The sequence below is a fragment of the Takifugu flavidus genome, chromosome 12, assembly GCF_003711565.1.
Source record: "Takifugu flavidus isolate HTHZ2018 chromosome 12, ASM371156v2, whole genome shotgun sequence".
In the NCBI taxonomy this organism is placed as follows: Eukaryota; Metazoa; Chordata; class Actinopteri; order Tetraodontiformes; family Tetraodontidae; genus Takifugu; species Takifugu flavidus.
Genome location: NC_079531.1, coordinates 12,016,891 through 12,035,103, shown reverse-complemented (window position 1 = coordinate 12,035,103; position 18,213 = coordinate 12,016,891). Strand labels below are relative to the sequence as shown.

The 18,213-nt window shown below is 45.2% G+C and overlaps 1 protein-coding gene across 1 annotated transcript in view; it reads right to left on the bottom strand.

Annotated features, from left to right (window-relative positions):
- The window catches only part of clmpb (CXADR like membrane protein b), a 45,485-nt gene that overhangs the window by 26,655 nt on the left and 617 nt on the right, over positions 1-18,213 (bottom strand). The window lies entirely within an intron of this gene.

The window sequence follows — 18,213 nt, the reverse complement described above, 5'->3', positions numbered from 1 at the left end:
AGAACAATTTCTAAGGTGTGGCTGAAATCCAGCAAAGTGGAGTAGATTTTCCAACCAGCTGTTGTCTTCTGATAAGCATTAAAGTGTGTGAGTGCATAGTGACACACACCAGCGGCCGGTCTCTTGACCTTATACAGGCATGAGTGGGACCCAGTGCCTTTCATGGGAGCTGACTTCCTGACACTCTGTCCTCAGGCTCGGTGTCCTCTGCAGTGCAGCTAAACAAAGGTGGAGGGACTCAGACACAAAGCAGGACTGTGGGTGAAAATGATGATGAAGGGCAATGATGGGGGGATGACACGAGCAGACAGAAAGGAGGAAAACCTTGGAATGTGACACAGAACAGAGACGGAGGCATGGGAGGGAGGAGGAAGACAGAGCAGCAGACAACGGGGATGGAGTGTGCTCTTTCTCTGTTTAGGTTTCAAGCCACTTGGCACCAAACTCTTCCCCTCTCAAAGCCTCTGTTCCGAAATTCCTAAACACCTGAGAGGCTCCCGCGGGAGGCTGGACTGTGACAGCAGAGTGCAGAACAGACACTAATTTCTGTCTCCTTTAGAAATATGGAGTTATCCTTCAGCAGGAGCCCAGAACCGCCTTCTGACATGTAACATAAAAGGGCTTGGCACTTGTTTCCCATACAGAGCAAACTGGATTAGGCAGAGGATAAAGCAGTGGCATCATATTAGATATACAGGAAGTTTACGCAACAGAAAAATCTGTCTATTGAACCATTGTGGAACTAAAAAAATACACAAGTTTATGGCATTTTACTATTTATTACCTTTTTTCCCCAAGTCCTTTTCCTAATCACATAATTAGTTAGACATTACGGAAATGTCATGTCCTTTCTGGCAGAACTGAAAAACATTTGTTTCCTTAGCTGAGCGGGTCAAAGTGAGCGTGGATCACGTTGAAAACACCAAGACGAGAGCGAGCGTTTGACCGGTGAAGAATGGGGGGAGGAAGCTCTCCACGGAGCTCTGCTATAAAAACAACAGACATCGTCATCTGTGCGGATCAAGCTGCTTCAGAGGGATAGGAAAACGTTGGTCTGTACAGAACAAAACCTGAACAAGATGAATCGATTAAAGGAAATTCAACCTTTTTCTTGGTTCAAAAAGATTGTTATGAACTTAAAGATAATTGGATGAAGCTACAGAATGCTAAAAGAATTTGTCTTTGTCTCCCAGTTTCACATAGAGTTTTGGTGGACTGAACAATATGTGTGTGTGTGTGTGTGTGTGTGTGTGGAGGGGGGGTTGAGTGACTCTAGCATGATTTGAGGAATCATAACCCACTCATAGATGAATGAGATGGGCCATGGCTGCAGCTCATATGCACGGCAGGGTGGCCAGGGTGTCATGGAAAGAGCGTTTTTCATTTCAGCTGCAGCAGATTCACAGTCCAGAATATTGATTAGTCAAAATGTTACATCTTGACCTAAAAGAAGATCCGAGCTGTGGTTCACAGTCCTTCTTGAAATGACCCCACCTTTTAAGGGGTTTTGGGTAGGATGGTGGAAGAAGGTGAGTGGATGCTGGGTGGTGAGTCACTGGATAGTGTCTCAGCCAAGCAGCCTTTTACGGACACGCTAACAACTCTCAAGTGTACACAGCAGCAAGGGATGTTGGGTAAGCCATCAAGAAGCCGCCGTGGTGCGGCTTGAATGTCTGCCAATATCCTCCCCCACCAGCTCGATGGGAGGAAATTCACCGTTAGAAAATCACAATTTAAAAGCGTGATCTGTCCTTGCTGCTGAGGAGCCTTTTGGCAAGGCGCTCCATTTTTACCACTGTGTTGACACAAACCAGCAAAATGGCACGGAGAGAATAATTAAAAAGATGATTTTTAAATCTAATTTATTTTATTAGCTTATTTTACTTTTCCTCCCTCTTCCTTGTTCTCTCCCTCCCTCTTGACTTTGATCTACCCCCTGTTTCCTTTATACCTACAGTCTCATTAGCTGACAGCTACAGCACAACTCCTGTGAGAGGCCCCCATGAAACCACCAGAGGACGGTGACCTTCGCTTTTTGCTGGGGCCACTATCAGTGACAAGCCATCAGTTGCAATGCTGTCAAAGGTGCACACACACACACACACACACACACATACACACAGTCTCAGGATACTGTGCAGTTTATGCCTTCAACCTTCAACCAGCCATTCACCAAGGCTAAAGAGGTGACACATCTGGCTCAAAAAATGACAGCCATCTTGGCCACCCCCTCCCTCATAGCCTTCGTGATCCATCACATGGTGAGATCATGGGGGGATCAGGGAACTGTGAGCTCTAAAGCCCACGAGGGCCCGAGTCCTTGAAGCACATCCGCATGTCCATCGAACGGAGCACACGTGCACACACACATGGGTCATGCAGTAAATAACACCCATCAGCCATGTTTAAATCAGCTTCAGGGACGCACCAATGATCCTTGTGATGCTAATAGGCCATCCTTCACTGATACCATGGGAGTGGTGCAACTGTGGCTTCAGAGATCTGGAAGACCAATGATTAGGCCCCCCAGGTGACCCCTTGGCATCAATGTGGCAGAATGTAGCAGCCATTAACTCAGGCTGAAATGAGGGCAGAAAAACCTTGAGACCGCAAACATTCTCAAGATCGAGCTGGAACTCTTAAGGTTGCTTTTAACTGGATCTGGAAATATTCCGCAGAAGAAAATCCACCAATGAAAAATGAAAAAATACCAATGAAAAATAACATTTCCTATCTTGGACAATTGCTGCAGCTGCAAACTGACATGATCGTCGACACACCTCAACTGTTGTCACATCTTGCAGCAGATTGGAGCAGCCTTGCACGATTCCCTGCACGGCTTCAACATCTGGTAGGCAGCCCCGTCCCACCCCATCAGTTACAAACACAAACCAGATCCCTCCTCCCCGTCTCTGGCTCCTCATCGAGCGAAGCTTTATCACAGACCGATGACCCAGAGGTTTTGGCTCTAGCAAAATGGGTTTTTAAGGAAACACTTAGATAAATCTAGTGTCTTGTAGACATTGTGTCAGAGTGTGATTGAAAGGACACACGACCTGCACACCCACCCTGCTAACAACCCCCACTTTATAGCTCAGTAACACAAGAAAGAGCAGCAGAAATGCAGCCATGATAAGGTTGTATTTCATGTGCAATTCTTCATGATTTGCATATTTTTGGGGTAAACAATAACTACACACAATTAGCTGTTCCTCCACTGCTCGGATCCTCCCAATTTTACCGTTTTATATGTAGTTTTAGTGAGAGCTTGGCAGCAAAGCATCGGCAGATGAAGTGTTGCCGTTATAACACAATAGGATGTTTTTATTTGTGGGATACTTAAACAGCTGCTGGAGATTTGCATGACAAAGACGAAGCCTTGCGAGTCTAAACTTGTACTTTAGAGTCAATGATTTGTGATGTTGTGTGAGTGAAACATGTGTGACAGACTCTTATTACAGAGTTATAAGCCAGTAGCAGATGCAGAGTTGAGGAGATACGCCGGGAACTCCTGCGAACTCGGGCGATAAGGATCGAATCCCTTTTTTTTTTTTTTGCTTTATCATCACAGTCAATGAGAAAACAATAAAGAAAGAAAATTAGTAGCAATTTAAGGTCTGTGGGAAATACTTTGCTCCTATAATGAGATGTTTTGTATTAATTCCTTTAATTCTTAATCAGCGTGGATGCAGGCATCTGTACAGTTTGGGTTTTGGTTTCCTCTTTCAGAGTTGGTGGAGATTAAATATTTAGATGACTCGTACATGTTGGGACCGATTACTCCCTCGACTCACTAGTCTAAATGAGCCCAAATCGGCTACAGTTCAAAGGCTCTTCAGCCTTTGCCAAATGAAGCAGGCACACACACCAGGCCCGGGTGGTAGAGGGAGACACGCACTCACAAAAACAGCATAACACTTCACAGTTGTTGCGGTGCGGTGGCTCCTCCAGAGGCTGGCTGCAACACACAACCAGAAATGGTACCACGCTTGTAAGTGCGGAATCGAATATGAGCTGCAACATTGGTCGAGCTAAACTCCTCTCATCCTGGCAACATCGTCAGAATCTGCGTGGACACCTGAGCTTCTTCTCAATCACAGCAAACACAACAAACTTGCTGAAACACAAGTGATGATTTTATAAGCTCTGACTTTTATCACATCCCAGGTTTGACACACAGCAAAACTCTTTCATTCCTATAAAGCTTTGAAAAAGACTAATAATATTGCCAGAATCTTACATAATGTGTCTAAATTTGAGCACCTTCATCATTTTGAAGGTCCATAGATTGTTGGCTCTGCAACACATTTATTTATAGATAGATTCTTCCTGCATTACCCCTCTGAAAACCATTAAATTAGCCCTCTTTTTGTTGTTGCTGTTGTCTTGAGCGTGGGAGTGAGACACAAATTTGATCTGACGGGAACATAAGGACTCAAATCTGAGTGTTTTTGAGGGGAAGATTTTGTCTATTTAGGGCAACTAAAACATCAGCGGCGTGTTCTAAACACAAGCCCAAATAAAAGAGTCATTATTCAGATGTGATGCCACCATTTGCGCCTGCTTTGGTCACACCTTCATTTGCAAAGCTGTGGAAGTGTCTCCCAGGGAAGAGAGAAACACGCACGCACGCACGCACGCACGCACACACACACACACACAGACTTGTTGCCCCTCCATAATTACAGCCTTGACTTACTGGAAGGTGTTTTTAATTGTGCGTGAGGCCGTTTTTTTATTATGACTAACTGAGAAATTCCCAGCACGCTCTCCTAAACATCGACACTTCGCTTCACTCAGCTTCAGGCTTTCCTCTCATTTGGCTGTGTGGTTTTTTTTGTCCATCGCTCTTCGATCACTCCACTTCACTCTGTTTTCCACTCCTGCCTCTTCATTTTCTGTCTTAAATTTCTCTCTCGCCTCTTATGCGAGGACACGCCTCATGATCAAAATGCTGCAGCTGCAGCCCAAAGGGCTTCGTAAAGTCACGCAGCAGTTTGAAAAGTGGGCTGGAGAGGCCTTCACACACACAGGAAACACTCTGCAATGGCTCTTATTTGTTTAACACTGCATGAACCTATAAAATACTTGTCAAAAGCTGCATTTTTTTGTCCTGCATGTAAATCAATATTTACATTTTGATACACAAAGACATTAAGTTACTATTTGCAGTAACATCCATGAGTCTTTATGGATTTGGTCTTATTTGCAGAGGCGTTTGTCCTTGAAGCCGATACCGGAATACCTCTGTGCACAAACCTGTACAGCATAATTCCTGAGCAGCATCTGTCCCGGCCCAGTGCAGCAGTAAAAAAAAAATCTATCCCCTCACAGGGTGGGTCCGCTAACAGTCAGCTACATGCTACTGCACTGCGTAACAGCCAGGCTGCTGCACGGCGCTCCTGATCACCAGGGCTCTGTCCCTAGCTGTGCTGATCTTTTGGTGCAGAAACACAGAAGGTTTCATTAATAAGAGCCAGTGAACAACTTTTGTGCTCTCTTCTCACTTTCTATTTCGCTCTGCGTTGGCACAGATAGCTTTGTATGCAGTCATTATCCAATCTGCTGATAGAACCGGGGTGCAGAATGGGACACAGATGATGTAGGCAGATAATAGAAGCCTCTCCAGCATATGAGCCTTCTTTCTTAATGTGTGCACCGCTATCATCTTGATGTCTTTGTGCCAGGACATTGTTCCCCAGTTTGGAAAATGAGGTAAATCGGATTCAGAAAACAAGTGGATTAACTTAATCACCCCTCGGCTTTGACAATGACCTTCGCTTCTGAGGCATAATAAGGATTAGTTAGAAGTGGAAGGACATATGCCACGCAGAAGAAACAGATTATAGTTCTCCTGTGACGGGATCATTGGAATATGCTATTCACCGTTGCTTCGTGGCGAGAGGCTGTGATAACAGTCCGTGAAGCAAGGCACCATGATGCTGAGCTGAGATCTTGCTAGCAACATTCCAGGAGCGTCGCTGACTGCACACACGTCGCTTTTTGCTGTTTGTAAATATACACAAGCCAACCACAGTGCTGTCTCTGAAACAGGAAGGGAATATTTACAGCGGGGCTATTGATTCCTGGCTGGCATACATTCTCCATGATTCCTGTCATTATGGCATAATATTTCTTCTGGTGTGTGCTGCATTATTGATCACCCTAAACAGGAAAGAATGTTTCCTCAGGGCTGCTTGAAAGATAATACAGGTGCAACACAAGGCTGAGCAGGACATTTATGTCAACCAGGTCATGCAAATTAATACCAAACATTGACCTTGAGCCTGATTTATGGGAAGGGGAGGTCAGGTGGGAATATGAGGCTACTGAAATGAGACTCTGGGCATATGGAGGGAACCAGATCCTTACTGGGAGGACAGATATTGACTGGCCTGTAGTGACAGTATGGGGTGATGAACTGTCCCTGACCTTTACCCTTAATAAGGCTAATCATTAAAAATGTTTTATGACAATACAGAGGCATGCTGATTCAAATAAACCCTCTGCTGTCGCTGCTGCTGTTGTGATCAGGATTTATGCTTTTGCCAGCAAGAGAGGTTATCTGCGAAAACCTGGGTCTCTGCTACAGAAGCATCTGTAGATCTGTGAGGACGCAATGCATATGACCCGAGGTGGAGGCAAACATTTCTTCGTCCCATTAAAATCTTTTTTTTCCCCTTTTCCTGCCCTGATGGCTTTTGCTGTCTCGCGAACCAAGCGCTCCTCCGACATCAAGGTGGCTCGTGGGAAAATGACGTTAAAATGTGGTGACTGCAGTTACGTAACGTAGCAGAGCCGAGTAAGGTCCTGATGCATTTATGTGTTTACCCTGTCTGGGTGTACATTTCCAACCTCTGTGTCTGTGCGCTCCCCCCTACGACTAACTGGTGCGTGCCGGTCCATCCTCACACCTGAACACCGTCGTTGTTTGAAAATAGCAGTTTTGGAACACATTTCTGTGACTGTCATGTGCTCCTGCTTGGTAAACAAACAAAAAGTCCCGGAGGACACCCGTGCGCGTGCGATGCTGAGTCACGAATCAGCGGCAGCAGCTCGGAAAACAGCGTTGGCAAGGCCACACATACAGATCTGCCGGGCAGCAGCACTGCAGTTGCTCCTGCTGACTCAGCCAAAACAGCGAGAGGGATGTCAGACAGGCCGAGAGGAACGCAGGAGCCCCCTCAAAGACCCCATATCTTCTCCTTCTCCTCTGTCCCTGCTCTGCTTCCCCTCCTCCAACCTTTTTCAAGGTTATCCACCAATAAACGGTTGGGGGCAGGGAGGGTTGGTGCTCCAACAACCCACCTAAAGTGGCCCCTCTAAATTGCCCTGGCTGAATGAGGGCCCTTCGGTAGAGTGCTGCCTCTGATTGGCAGTTTCTCCCTAAAGATACAGCGGATAAAGCACGCAGCAAAAAGAGAGAGTCCCGGACCGGGACATGGCCTGGGGGGTGGGTGACGGAGTCAAAACTATGGACAACTGAACCATTTTTCTCAACTAAAATGAGCCCAATATCAGAGCGAGAGTGTGTGCTCCTCTGAGGGCACTGGGGGCCTGGGGGTGGATGATGGATGCTGCACGATGCAGCATCTCCTGCTTACACACACACACACACACACACACACACAAACACACACACTACAGCCTTAAATTTATGAAAAGACACAATATTCAGTGTTCACATGATGCACATATACCTGGAACGGTGTTCTGATACACATGCCTGGCAAGATGCATGTGAACACACACACACACACGCACGCACGCGCGCACACACACATACACACACACACACACACACGCACACACACACACAAATCAAATACACACTCAACGATACTACAAATACTAACCCAAAGGCATCTAGGGATGCACATATACACACTCTTGGAGTGATTTATTTGTGTCCACATGAGTTATAATTAATCACTGGGATATAAACACTCCAGGTGCAGTGTGCGTACACGCGCACTCACACACACAAAAACAGGGAGAGGGAGAGAGAGAGAGAGAGAGGGAGATAGAGATGGAGAGGGGCTTCATGGCTTCATTACCATTTCAGTCCAGTCAGGCGAATGCCACAGGATCAATGACAGACCACCCCCCCCAAATCCCCCCCCACACACACACACCACCATTACTCTGACCCAAAAGCAGCAGCATTGTGCTGTTCAGAGCACTCTGCAGCATTTATTCCCTCCCTGGCCGTGTAGCCTCTTCTAAGACTCTTGGGTCATCCTATTGCTAACAGTCCACCTCAACACATCCTCCAACCCCCACATATCCCAGCAGCAGCCCATCCCTTGCAGCACAGGCTGTGAGGTTTAGGAGGATTACAGTCAGATGCAATTAAGAAAAGTCTGGAAAACTGCAACCAATGCTGCCGTTGGAACACTTGACACTCCTGTGAAAGAGTTGTGCTAAATTAGGTTTATTTCTGTAATCTGACAATGGGAAACGTCAAAGTTTAGATGCTGTTGATGTTCTGAGCAATATCACCCAAGTCTCATAGGCATCTGTGATCTGATTACTCTGTATTTACAGTAACTGCAACATATTACAAATGTTTTTGAAATCAGATTACTCTAATTCCATTACAGCTAATCAAATGCTCGTCCTCGGGACGCTCGGTTCACAGAAAGCAGAAGCATCCTCATTCAGATGCCAGCCTCTGTCGGGCAGTGAGGGAAAAATATGGCCAGCCCCTGGAGAGCGTGGAGCTGAGTGACCATCCATCAGGACCCTGCAGCGGAAAGCTAGACGCGCTGCTTCTACTCAGATCCTGTGTCTCATAAGAGGAAGAGCGAATGGGGAAGAGACAGCTCACAAAGAAAGAGGGCTTATAAACATATCCCCTCCGGATGCAGAGGAAGAGGAGGGTGTCATGTAAAATCCTCCAACAAGGTATTGGAGGAAAAAAAACGTCCAGCCTTTTAGATTGATGAAGTCAGCTCCAGAGCATGCACTGTTTTTCCTACAGCACAATCCGCAGGGGTGGATGGCGATGATTACTAGTAGTCAAGCTACAGCTGGGCGCGGATGGCGACAGCAGTCTGAATATTACGATTAATGGTCACTCCATCAAACATCACTCATACCTCTATTGCGTTCCAATGTCATGTCGGCAAACAACCGCAATAAAGAGAACATCTGGGGTGTGTGTCAGATCAAATATCACGCTGCACACCGAGAAAACGATGGGATAAATAAACAACAAGCAGGATTAGCGGAGCTAAGGGAAATACAGGAGATCAATATGTAAAATAATGAGGCTTCTCAAAGCCGGCGATGTGCCGGACATGCTAACCATGCTGTGAAATAATCTATCACAATTTCCGATAAGTGCAAGTTGACTGTCTTGACCCATGGCAGCCGCTCTCATGGCTGCCTTTCATGGGATCAATTTTAGAAGGTGATTACATATGAGAAGATCTGGCTGAGAAGTGAAATGAGGAAGAACTGGGTCACAAACCCAGTTAAATTTATCACCATTACATACATCTTCAGCTCTCTGGGCCTTCCAACTTCAGCATCAGCTTCATCACTGGCAACGCTGCCATCACTGGTTTTGAAAGTTTTAGTTCTAAAATCACTGCCTTAACTCAAGTCATTTTATTATGTTCATGATAATAATACATACAAAGCCAAATTTTAAAAATATTACAAATGTTAAACATGTGGGTAAATGATTAAAATTCCTCACCTGAGTCCATTATAAGTGTACTCTAGCATTTCTGTGTAATTTCTGCAGCACTGCAGCGACTTTTACCTTCCTCCTGTCCTTGTTCCTGACCTTGCTGACTGAAATATAGTTTGGCGGACTAAAAAAGACTGCAACGCACCAAAGAAGACATTGAAAAGACATCTTCTAGGACACAGAGCTTACAGCCATCTCCTCTATCCCAGCATTCCTTTAAACATATTTCTGATGGAAAACAAAGTCTTGCACCCACAACCCCCCCCCCCCCCCCCTTCTTTTTTTTCTTACAGTTGTGTGAAGTTAATTTCTCTCAAAAAACAGACGCGCAACAAATTCCCCAATTACTGTAATTTGGTGCATTTTTTACCTTGGTGGTTTAGCTCTTTCCGATGGGACCCAAGAAAAATCTGATTCATCATCTAGGGCTTCAAGAATAAGGATTCTGTCAGACCAGCAAACTAAAATGTGCTACTTGAGCACAAGACTGGACTGTTTGAGCTGCTCAAACAAACAGCGTTAGTTTAGACGCAAGGTCGAAGCTAGTGTAGAATAATGACATTACCAGCTATCATCCTGACACATCAGAACATATATAGTGACTCGAACATGTCAGTTCACCAGCTCTTCATGTTGAGTGCAAATTTCCCTCTATCATTATCATATGGCGCTACAGTATATCAACTATATATCACATTGAAAATGTTTACTTGTATGTAAAACATCACCTTGAGAACCAGTTTTCTTGCAGTTATATTGATTATAATAAGCTAATGAGACCTTTAAGTCGGTGTCCTGGCTTGTGTTTCAGTAAAAAACACGTGAACTGTCGTGTTTTTTAACCAGCAGGTAACAAACGTGGTCATTTACCAGCGCAGCTCGATGCTGGCTGTAGACTTTTGCCCGTGTCCTTGCCAAAGTGCATCTATACTGTCCTGTAACACAACACCGTCATTTCCATTACTGCCCAGTCCTTCCACTTTGGAGGTATTCATGTCCCACCAGGCAGAGGTATTCTCTTGACACTGATCTGGTCACATGGCAAAGGCAAAGCTGTTAAAACAGAGCGAGAAAACCTCATCGGTGCTGACACTGGAAACCAAAATAAACCCTGCTATGACTTGTTTCCCATAAGATGTGACAACCAAATACTGCTGAGGAAGCGGGAGAAGACAGTCTTTGATTCCAAACCCAACTGTGTGGACATCTCGTTCTGCCTCGGAACACCTCTCCATCACTAATGAGTGAGTGTCTTCATTCCCCACTGACTGAGACATTCTTTTTCTTGAACCGTGTCAGGAAACACTGGCAATTCATTACCAGAGAGAAGAGATGGAGAGGAGGAGGAGGAGGGGAGGTATGATGGCTAAGCCTGAGCTTTAAGACATACAGCTATGTCCTCTAATCCCTTCTGAGCAGCCGTAAGCTTCCGTTATCACTCATTAGAATTGTGCATCCTTTAAAGACATTAACTTGGGCCCTGATATTGGCCTTTTTTTGACGAGACACTGGCTGCTCAAAGGAATGCACATGCTAATTGCCATTAAAAATATTAAACTGGATAACAAAGTTGCTTTTAATTGCTGCAGTTATCAGCACATTTAACAAGAACATTTTCCTGGAAGCTCTAAATTCTATATTATCCTTCATATTTGCCAGTCCAAATGTAGTAATAGCAGAAGTTATATAAAAAAAGAACTCATATTTTTTACATCAGTCACATAACCCCTCTAAAATTATACAGGTAGCCTGTGCAATGCCAAACGGTAGCTTATATTTGCAGCTAAAATTACTGGTGCATCCAGTGGCTGCCTGCTCCATCTTGATGTGGCTGTTTTTCTTTCGTATGTGTTCTCCAGCTATGCAGTGTTGCGCTGGCACGACAGGACCACAAGGGCCGGGCTGCCGCAACAATAATATTATGCATTCTGACTGCAGGATGGCTGAAGTAATGCTGTTTGCTGAGACTGCAGATGATTTGCGTTGTTCTCTTTGCCCCTTTGCTCAACCAAGGCAGGACGGACTTAATTGCCTCATTAGCAAATGGCCGAGTGAAGAGTCGGCCTCTTCCGCTTTGGTCAATGTCAAGAGTGCAATGAAGAGGAAAGGTTAATAGAGTAAACAGCATCTCCTCCTCCTAAACGGAAAAATGGTTTGTTTTCTCCCAGGATGAGTCAGTGGCCCAAAATTTCATTTTACACCACAGTGACAGAATTATGCATTTGAGTTCATTTCCTCCTTACACTTTTTAACCCTCCTTGTCCCTAATTGTGAGAGTACAACACAGCTTGTGCCATGGCCATGATGGGCTAGTCAATATGGAAGTTCCTCCTGTGTAGGAGTTTATGAAAAAACCCTACATATTACATATTAAATATAATAAAATGCTTCTAATTTTCCTTTTGATCAGCTTGGATTTATGTGGAACATGAAGAAGTGGAAAAAGCACCACAGAAGAAGCTTTGGAGCTTTGATTGGACTCTGCGTGGCCTTAGCTTCATCAAAAATAATTATTGTTGTGCCATCACAACCCTGTCTGACAGCTGTTTTAACCCGTGTTAGAAGTGAAAAGAATCCTGATGCAGTTTGGGTCTCCTATTTGTCATTTGACATAATAACTTCACAGCATCTCTTTTGTAAAAGAGGAAGAAGTGTAAAGATGTCATCCATCTTTATCAATCAATGACAAAAACCCTATATGGATAAAGGTGAAACATTTTTTCCACAAATATAGAAGTTATTCCTGTAAACAGGCAGAAATGTGAGGTAGTTTCCACGTCCTGGTTGCTAATATTTCCAGATTATGGTGAAATTCTCCCCTCCAACATCTGTACCTGAGACATGTCACATGTGTAGTCCATCTTCATGCACACCCACCACTTCGGTCGCTATGGAGGATACGAGTTCAATAAAGGCGGGCCGTTGTTCAACAGAGCAGCGTTTAGAGCATGAGTTCCACGTCTGCTTGAGCAGTACAGCAGAAAGGCTCCATTTCATCAACAAGTCGGGACTAACGAGTCGGAAACACCAAAGGTGGTGGAGCCATCTGTTCTGAACTACTGCGCAGTGGAGGGGAAAGAGAAGAAGAGAGGAAAGAGCTTTTTCAGCATTTAAGATGGAAACTCCACTTTGACCAGACCGAGCTCCTGCATGAGTAATGCTCTCTGTCTTCCCTAAACGCTAAACAGTTCGACCCGATTCGGATCTCCGCTGTTTCTAATAGTACACTGACAAGATGCCCTGAATTTAGGTAAGTTCTGGATCATCTGATGAACGCATCGGTTGGTTTCCACAGATTTAAAACAAGGTTGAAACTGACAGATGGTTCCATCCCGACCTCAGCTATCATGCACTAAAAGGGACCTGGGTCCTCCAGATGGTCCTCAGGTCTTCCGCCACTCTGATCTATGTCCACTGACTTCCCCCTCTTCCAAACACCATTTATCTTTGGGCTTTTCCAAGCTGCTCACTGAAGACAAATGTTTAAACGTGGCCGGGGACTTTCCTGATTAAAGCAACAAAGGCTGGAGGGGAGACTGGCAAGCTAAAGAGGAAATGAAGTGAAAGAACGGAGCGTACCACTTCAAAACACCTAATGGAGTCTCCTGTTTGCTGGCCTAATGAACAGCTTCAAATTGAAAGAAACAGCAGGCATCTAAACAAAGGGACATGGAACACCCCCCCCCCCCCCTCCCCACCATCCACCCAGCTCAGAAAACCAAGAAAGAAGAAGAGAGGGATAAACCAAAACATATCTGGCGTCTTTTATACATCAACAATGGATCCTGGGGATTCAACTGCCGTGTGTCGGCTGGAGCAACGTCGATGTTTTGGGCTTGAGAAACACGGAAACATGCGGGATAAATGAAGGGATTAAAAACCCTTTTGCTTTGAGATTTAGGGGGACGACAGCATGCAGCGTGTCACCTCACTGTGAGTTGCTCAAACGTCCAAGTTGACGTTTGGACATGAAAATCAATATTCATGGAGCGAGATGAGGTGCAGCCCCAGAACGGTGTTTGACAGGTGCACCACATGACCAATTTAGCTACCAGTAGGATAGGATCGATGGCCTGGCACTCTGACATATGATAGGGGGTTGAATTAATGATTTCCACTTAGTGCAGGTCCTGATGCTCTTTCAGTGTGGCAGTGTTAATGCGAAGACACCGGATCCAGCTGCGTTTCTGCAGCGGAGAAAGTCAAAACGCTGGCGCCACCGTGATTGACAGAGGGTTTATCGTGATGTTGACACTTCATCACTCACAAACGCGACATTCCAATCTCGTAGACGACATAAAACATCAGGTTGTGCAATGATTTTATATCATGTTGACATGCAGCGAGGAAAGGAAGACTTCCAGGCCTCCAAGACAGTCCTCCAAGTCCTGCTGCTGTGACGCAGCAGCTGCCACACATGAGCAAGTGTTTGTAGGACATTTTCCCACTTCCTCTTCCTGCCAATTTAGTCTCCTCAAAGCTGCTTAATGCAGACTTGAATGTTTCCTTTCGAGCGGCTCCTTTTCCAGAACAGTCGGGGCGAAGCTGTTGTTCCAAAAACCAAGAAATATCTAATTTCAGAGAAGGGGAACGTAGAAAGCACATGTTCCAGATGGAGGAGAAGAACCACAGTTCCTTCAATGTATTTTTATTGTAAGTTGTGAGAACTTTGATCACCTTTGCTTCTGCCGCTGAACAGCGTTTGGTTGTTGATAGATGGAATCATATTCCCTGCAATGTCAAGAGCAGCAGCGAATCAGGGCAGACCTTTAATGTGGTGGATCAATAGGAGACAATTCCATGCTCCACGTCACCAACCGCATTAGCGCTTATCATAGCCATTTTTTTCGCTCTTTCATCTCCTCACTGTGTACATACAGCAACCATAGACCCTGATTAAATGTTGATGCACACATGCATCAAACCGCTTCACATAAAGAAGCTAAAGAAAGATACAACAGCGAGGAGCACAGCTCCCACTCACTTCAAAAGGGGCAAAAATCCTTCCAGCCCAGCGGGGAAAATGGCCACTGAAGGAGAAGCTAAAGCAAAGTTAGGTGTCGGAAATAATCCTGGCATCAAAGAGCTCACTGGCGATTTTATTTCTGGAGCTTCTGATTTTGTGCTCAGTAAAATTAAAAATAGGATTAATTAGTGAGTTATATATTAAAACTGTTTGGCTCATTATTGAAGTTTATTTAACCAAATCTATCTTTTTGACTGAAACTAGATGCTGATTGTTTAAGTAACATCATTACAGCACAATAAAACGGTCCATGAATTTCCCAAACTAAAGTCGGCTGCGCTAGTTAAGATAAAATTGTTAGCTAATTAGCAGCAATTATTTCCTTACACCCAGTGATACTTACTGGATTAAGGGGTGAGACTAGTTAACTTATCAAGGGTGAAATGGACCTAAAACAAGGATACAGGGTATAAATTAAATGGAGCACAATTCCGATGTCGCTAATGTTAGTAGTGAGTAACAGAACAAATTTCCTAACACACTAAACTTATGAGGATCTCACACTGCAACGACTACAGGAAAAAAGCCACATGTTTGACGTATTTGTACGATTCAACCATTTGAGAGAATGTTCAGACTTATTTGTGTAGAAATGGAGAGCGCAGTGCATGTGGCTCCTCTTAATGTGGATTCTAACCTCTGCACCACATCTGTCGTAGATTAGCGGTGCAGTGAAGCGGGCAGTTCTCGCTCATACCTTCCAAAATAATCTGGCAGTCATTTTCCCAGTAAAGGATGAAAAAGGGGGAGGGTTTATAGGTTAGACATACTACACCGGCCCAGCTATGGTCAGGCATGTGCCTGGAGGGTTACGAAATGAGGTGAAAATGACAGAAAAGAAAGACAGAAGAGAAAGACAGGGAAAAAGACAGAAAAGAAAGGAAGAAGTTCGTTCAGAGTAGCCTGGAAACGGAGGGTGTGGCTGAAAAACAATGTGGGAAAATCAGAGCTGAGGATCATCCATTCCACCGCTTTGAATTCTGATTTATTTATTATTATACTCAGATGTTTTGGTCGGAAAAAGGGAAGCATTTACGGAACAAAGTAGGAACGCCCGCCGCAATCCCAGTCCTTCAGAGCGTGACGTCCTGCCTGCTGCGACAGAATGGAACGACCGTTGCTTCAGACGGCACCAATCAATGAAACATGAAGAATTCCTCAGGCTCTGGAAAAGAGTGACTTATTATCAAGGGACGCCTGCTGTCATTCAAAGGCCGTGCGCTTTAGGGAGAAAGTGCCCCGAAGAGAAATCAGCGTTTGCTAACGATGAGGGTAATTGTGTCGAGGACAGCTAGACCTCTGCAGGCCGTGGGTCCATCCTGTGTGGAGGTTCTTCTTGATCAGATGCACTTTGCTGAGAAATGCAGACCAGCAGATCAATCCTGGAGAAGTTGTTTCAACTACACTGGACTGATCGCTGTCCTTCCTAAAGCGCACAACCACCAAGAAAATCTCATCGCTCTCCCGTATATTCACAGCTGCAAGTATAGAAACAGAGGGAGCAACGCGTAGACCTATAAAAGTCTAAAGCACATCAACTCCAGATCAAAAGCGGGCTGAATTTCTGCTAACGTGACGTCAACCATGGAAATGTCTCCAGCTTTGTGGAAATGCCAGAAATGGGTGGTTGGGTGTGTGGGTGCGCCGTTCAGACACGAGCACATCAAGATGACACTTCATAACCTCTGGCTCAGGAGGCTCCTGTCATCTTCGCATCTCAGAACTCCCCTGCCTACCCCGGCAGACATGCTAAATATAGAATAGGGACAGAATTTCTGTTTGGAGCCACTGCTCTCTTCATCTACATCCATCACAAACGTGCGTGCACAGGCGCTGCCACCATCACGTCACTACACACACACTGCAGTGCCGTGGTCTTTGGCGCCGAATCGTCCGAGACTGGTGCACAAATGGGCCCAGGGCGCAAAGGTTCGGGCCCAGGAGAGCTGCTCATTCTTTCAATTGCACTCCTGTCCAGTGACTTATAGGTATGTTATTGCTGCTTGGACAGTCATTTTCAGGTTCCCTTATTCAGGATCATTTAATCCAGAGCAAAGACAGTTGGGCAATCCATCTCTGCTCTCCCAGACCTGTGCTGAATCTGAATCCGCATTCCTCCGTTTGACCTTGTTCAGGTTCTCACTGTATTGACAGAATCGCAGGAGGAGGCATCAGAACCCTCTGGGGCAATTAGTTGTGCTACTTATCTGTAATGTGAACAGTCCAGCAGATATTAAATTAAGGATGTCTGTGGACTTGCACAGCCAAAGTCAAATATAAAGGAAATGGAGCCTTATTAATGGCTATTGATTCTTCTCTTCTCCTCTTTAGTGGGCATGGGTGTTAATTTTGAATTAATGCACCCTATAAATTAAACGAATGGGGCACAGTAGAGCAGAGTATTGCCAGAAAACCACCTCATTTATGGAAAAACGACCCCTGTCTCCTATACCGTCCTAGCAGCAGCCACACTGAGCTTTCACCTTATTAGCAATTAATTCCTACTCTCAATAAAGGAACTGTGTCGTGTTCTCACATGTATAAGGGAGAACATTCTTTGCCACGGAGCTAGGACATTAAAATGCCCCACACAGGAATTAATAATGTAAACACAACTGGCATCTATTTCCAGTAGCTGAGAGAGAAACACGCCTGTCCCGACGCTAAATTAGCGCCTCCAATGTATGAGGAGCACCCCTGAGCACACAACACTAATCCACAGCCTTTGATTTTCTGCTGCTTATCTCATTCAGAGGTCACAGCAGAATTGAACCTTTACCAAAATGTATTTGGCAAGAGGCGAGCTGAGAGGTCCCCATAAGTGAAGGACGGCCTGTGCTGATAGCGGCCGCTCCACGCAAGAACACAGTGCACGAGCAGCAGCTGCAAGGGTGAGACAGCAGGCAAGCATCGCGCACGCCTCCGGATCAAAACACACTCACCGAAAATTAAGCATCGAAGCAAAAGGTGACAGGTGCATTTGCTGATTTCTGCCCAGCACTTCAGCTGACGTGGCATCCGTGAGGGGGGTCTGACAGGAAGCCTTTCAGGTGACTCTAACTTCCAGTAATCTGTAATCAAGTGGACCTGGGGTACTGCTGCAACAAGCCCCCCCACTTACCCCCACCCATCCCCCTGTGGTCAGCTTCATCCGATGGTTACTGCTGCTGCTAGAAGTTGGTGTTAAACAGAAACATCTCGGATCCTGGGAGGAAACATCTTTCTATGGGTGTGTGAGCTGTGTTTGAGATGTTTTCCTCCGTTCAACAACATTAGTGCCTGTGGAGCTGTAGTGGGCATGTTTATATTACAGACAGTATCACAGTCGTCAGGATCAGGAGCCTCTCTTCAATTCAGCCAGAATGAGTGAACTGCAACCTGTCTGGAAGTCCATCTTGACTTTGCATTTGTTTCGTGAATATTGTGAACACACATCACACACATCTGATGGCAGCGCATAACAGGATTCCAGGCTGACATCATTCTA